At 47.4% G+C, this 5,376-nt stretch overlaps 1 non-coding gene across 1 annotated transcript; it reads left to right on the plus strand.

Moving 5' to 3' along the window:
- The first annotated feature begins 703 nt into the window (after positions 1-703).
- On the plus strand, positions 704-810 carry LOC116665553. The gene has a single exon (XR_004322211.1). It is a non-coding gene; the product is annotated as a U6 spliceosomal RNA (small nuclear RNA).
- Positions 811-5,376: the final 4,566 nt, after the last annotated feature.

The raw sequence follows: 5,376 nt of genomic DNA on the forward strand, positions 1-5,376 counted from the left end.
ATGCACTTTCTCCCCTGATCTGCTCCTCCTCCTCAATTCTCTAATTTAAGTGATTGACACCATCATTCACTCCATCACTCAAGACACACACCTCCTCCTCCCCTTCCCCCTTGAAGGACAAGCAATTGCTTGTTCCTGTCCATTCCCATTCTTGGTACCTCTCATATCCATTTGGTTCTCTCTATTCCTTATTCCTGTCACAGACCCTCAGGGTGGCCTGGGATATTATGGTTGCCCCTCAACTTTTATCCATTCTCATCTCCTTCTCCCTCTTCATCTGTTTGCTACCATCCATACATCTGTCTCCAATCAATTATCTCCCCTGTTTAAAATCCTTCTCCCCCGACCCATATAAAAAGGCAAACTCAGTATGTCAAACAAAGCGTCCCAGCGCTGACTTCTGCCTGGTTTCTCCATCCCTCTTTCCTTGTTGTAATCCCTAAACTCTAATCATGTTGACAGAACTGCACTTTACCTAAAATGTCACCCTGTTCTCCACCGTTCCTCCAGCCCATCAGTGCTTCTGCTGCTTCCTTTGCCTGTAACACACTCCCCCTTCTGCCCCTGTCATCTGCTTGGTAAACACTTACCCACCTCTTTACCAAAAGACTGTAAGTGCTTTTTTGTAAATTATAAAAATAACATATTTTTATTGCAAAAAAGTAAAAAAGTACAGAGATGTATAGTAAAGAAATAAAGACTAGTGCTCACTTCGGCAGCACATATACTAAAATTGGGACGATACAGAGAAGATTAGCATGGCCCCTGCACAAGGATGACACACAAATTCAGGAAGCATTCCATATTTAAAAAAATAAATACACACAAAAATAAATAAATGGAGAGATATTTCAACAACAACAACAACAACAAAAAGAAATAAAAGCCCACTACCCAGAAATAAGCCTAGAATTGGGATGGGTGAACATGTTCTTCCAGCTGAGCTCTTCAGCAAAGCCACAGTAGGGGGCTAGAGAACCATCAGGAGAGGGGCAGGGACCAGCCTTCTAGAGGAGGACCTGCATGGAAGAGGCGGCATTAGGGAAGGCAGTCAGAATGATCTCAAGTGAGGATCAGGTAACCTGGACCCTCCCTCCTCCAGCCCTACTTTTAACATTCAGTCACTGAATACCTGTCGGAATTTATATTCTGATCAATGTCCCTCCATACCTTTTTCTCTATGAACCCCCCCACATGCACACCCTCTCTCTTACCAAAAATACTGTTTGATAACCTGCTTTTTAAAAAATAATCATTTTAAGTAGGTTCCAATTTTTTCCTTGTTTCATAATCTCCACTATTGTGAATATACTTATACACATTCTTTGGAGCATTTGTGTATTTTCTTAATTTAAATTTTCAGCAGTGCAATTTCTGGTCAAAGGGTATGTGTGCTTATTTAAAAATTTAAAAATTTATTTGCACACTGCACTTTAATAGAGTGAATCACTCCTTCCTCTCTCCTCAGTGTGGGTCCCTCTTCCCTCCTAGCCTCTCATAAATTCGTATCATCATTCTTTTTCATCTTTGCTAGTCCAGTACACTTTTAAAAAGATGTCTTGTGTTATTTTTTAATAGAAATATGCTTTCACATTATAAAAGTCATGCATTGTCATTGTAAAAAATACCAACATACAGTCTGTTACAGGTTGAATTGTATTATCCCTTCAAAAGATAGTTGAAGCCCTAACCACCAGGACCCTGGGAATGTGACCTTATTTAGAAATAGGGCCTTTGCAGATGTAATCAGTCAAGATGAGGACTAGGGTGGGCCCCACATCCAATGACGGGTGTCTTTACAGAGAGAGAGAGAGAGAGAGAGAGAGAGAGAGAGAGAGAGAGAGAGAGGGAGAGAGAGATGTGGAGACACAGATACCCACAGGGCAGAAGGCCAAGTGAAGACAGAGGCAGAGATTGGAAGGATGGATCTGTAAGCCAAGAAATGCCAAGGACTGGCAGCAGCTCCCAGAAACTAGAAGATACAAAGAAAGGTCCTCCCTTAGAGCCTTCAGACAGAGCATGGCCCACTGACCCCTTGATTTCAGATTTCTAGCCTCCAGAACTGGGAGACAATACATTTTAAGCCGCCTCTTGGGGGTTTAAACCCCCCAGTTTGTGATATTTTGTGAAGATCGCCCTAGGAAATAAATACCTAGGCTTGAGCATCACGTTGACAGTGTGACAAATATCCTTCCAGAAGGCCCCAGAATCTTGTTTAAGATCAGCCTAGGCACTGAGCCCTCCATGAAGCATTTAATGAAGATACCCGCTGGACAGACAGTGGAAGCAAAGAGAACAGACGGCCAATTCTGTCTGCAGGGGCGGCCTGTGCTATAGTGGCCACAAGGTGGCGCTGATTCTCCAGCGGCCGCAGCGGTCCCTGACCTTGGGGAGTGGGACCGATTGGGGGGGAGGGGGGAAGAAAGGCGGGGGGAGGGGCTGGATAGACACGCTCCTGGGAGGCTAATGGATGGGTTCCATCTCTCCCCCAGCTCCTGTGCAGCTGCCGCCTTAGGAGGAGAAGACATTTGGAGACTTCGGTCCTGCCTCTTACCCTGGAGTCTCCCGGACTCACCGTGTCCAGGAGTCTCTCCCTGAGATCTGCGCCCCTGTGGCTGAGCAACCTGCACTCAGCATTCTACTACCTAAACCTCTAGTGTTTGCACCTTCCCCAGGCACGCGTTCACTATCTTCCCAGCAGAGTCCGGGGATCCTGCGTCGGCTGCACAAACTCTGAGCCGCATGGCTCTGCTTCTTTCTTGAGCGCTCCCCTCCCCAACCCCAGAGTGCAGGAACACCCCTCTCACTTTCTCACAGAAAGAAGGGTGCCTCATTCAGAGTGCAAACCCCACCAATTTACCAGAACGTTCACTGAGGAAGCCCTTCCTCCTAAATACTTGGGAGAGCAGAAGAGGGAGCACCGGCGGAAGGGTCAGACTTTAAAAGGAGGGGGAGGTAACAGCTCAGGTAATAGCATGCACAAGGTCCTCGGTTCAATTCCCAGTACCGCCACTTAATAAATAAATCTAATTATTTCCCCGCCCCACCACACACACCAAAAAAGAAAATATATATATATGAAAAAGGAGAGAAGGAGGCTGTGTTGGAAGGTGCTTTTGGGGAGAAGGGAACTGGGGAGAACTGGGGCTGGTGTCCCTTCATATTTCATCATGATATATGATAAATACACGATATATGAATATAAACAGATACAGATGTCATGTCCAAAGGTGAGAATAGCAAGTAAAGGGTGAGGCATATTTGCAGAAAAGGGGAGCTGCAGAGGGAAAGACCTCGTGTGAGGGTCAGTATCATTGGAACCCACTGTTCACTCACATTTTTTGCATTTAAGACCTACTTATTGAGCATCTATTATGTGGTCACACTATTTTAAGAAATGAGGATGTATAAGTGAACAAATTTGGGAACTATTCTAGTTGGGGAAGGGGATTAAAAGTAAAGACTTAAGTATAATTAATTGGTAAGTAGAATGGAATGCTAGAAGGTGATGTATGGTCTGGAAATAATAGATCAGGATACAGGAAAGCAGATGTTGCTGTGCGGTGGGGGAGCTGGGACTTCAAATTCTAAATCAGGTGTTCAGAGAAGTCTTCCTTGTCCTCCAAGACTTGAAGGAAGTGACGGAGTTGGCTGCGCGGCTGTGTGTGGGCAGGGATTGGCTGAGGGGTGGGGGGGTGCGATCCATCCAGCGGAGAGAGCAGCCATTTAACTGCCTGGCATGTTCAGGTCAACCCTAGAGTACATGGGATGCAGGAACAGAAAGAGAGGGGAAAATGAGATGGTTTGGGCAGTACCCTGCAATGCAAGTGGGGCAAAGGGGTCACAGGGGGAGACATGGAAGGAATTAAGGTTTAAGAAACCGCGGATGGGCAACGATCCTGCGTTCCTGGTACCCAAAGAGGGTGGAAGGGATTGGGAGGTCTTGTCGAGAACGAAAAGAGACTTTATAGAAGTTGCCGGAGTGGGAGATGTGAGGAGAGTCTGTGAGCAGTAGGTTAAGTCTAGGCTGGAATCTGAGATGCCGTTGGGAGAATAGCCCAAAGCGATGACAAAGTCAAGACTGTGGCTTTGGGAGTGAACTGGAAACAATCGCACGAATGCCTGCTCTTATGAAAGGGCGGCCGGAAGGCACTGAGTAGCGCAGGGAACTTCCCTCAGGCTTTCTAACAAATGTACAGAGAACTCAGCCTCCTCCCTAAAGCACGTCGGGGTGCACGCGTGCCCGCTAGCAAATGTTATGGGAGGAACAAATTCGCACCTACAAATGGTAGGGACCCGCCCTTCCCACGGATCCACACTTAGAAGAGCTGGGTTAATTTGTTCTCTTCTAGGAGGGCAAGGCCCGTCTGAGTTCAGGGAAAACTTGGTGAGAGGCGATGTCAGGGTGTCGAGGCTGAAGCTGCAGACGGACAGGTGTAGCAGCAGGTGAGGGGCTGGCAGCCTCCGTTTCTGCTCTGCCACTCTTGACTCGAAGGAAATTTTGCTGGGAGAGGTGAAGTAAACAAGTGGAAGGTGGAAGAATGCGACTGAGTGGAGGGGAGCTGAAGAACAGGGATGATTCATTCATTCATCATGTAGGTCCACAAACATATATGGAATGTTTTACTGGGAGCGTTTGTGGGCATGGGGGACACGTCAGTGACAACAGGGACCCTCCTCTTTGAGACTTACCTACCTTTAAGAGGAGACAGAAAATACACAAAAGTGGTAGGTTGGAGGGGTTGAGGTCGATGGATTTGGGGACCAATCAAGAGAAAAGAGATGCCTACAAGAGAGGCAGTAACACACAACAAGCTTTACTGGGTGGCCTTTGGGAGGGGTTCCATCCAGATGTTCATGGAGAGGGGGCCAGGGGAGGGGACTCCATGTCTGGGTGATTTCGCCCAGAAGCAGGGCAGGAGTCTCTGGGTCTGCTCTGAAGGGCGGCATGGCTTGGGCCGGTGGCTATACTGGCCTTCTTATCAGTGACCTGCACATGTGGGCTATTTTTTAAATAATTGGATGTGTAAAAATTTGAGTTTGGCTCCAGAAGGCTTTTAAGCTATTGGGGCTTGGCCTGCGGTGAAGAAAAAGATAAACTGGGAGCTGATACACGAGGCTGTCTCTGGCCCGTGTATGTAACGGGTGAGCTAAGGGGAAAAATCAAGCAGGGTAAGGAGACAGAATGTACCAGGAGAGAGGTTCTCTCCTTGCGTTGTCCAAAAAGGGCTCTGTGGTGAGGGCACATCTGAGCAGAGCTGTGAAGGGAGTAACGGATTGAGTGTTCCGTGTAGAGACCTGGCAGAAGACAGTTTCTGGCGGTTTTGCTTTCAGAACCACCAGAAGGTCAGGGAGGGGAGAGCAGAGACAGCAAGG

The sequence above is a fragment of the Camelus ferus genome, chromosome 8 (assembly GCF_009834535.1).
Source record: "Camelus ferus isolate YT-003-E chromosome 8, BCGSAC_Cfer_1.0, whole genome shotgun sequence".
In the NCBI taxonomy this organism is placed as follows: domain Eukaryota; kingdom Metazoa; phylum Chordata; class Mammalia; order Artiodactyla; family Camelidae; genus Camelus; species Camelus ferus.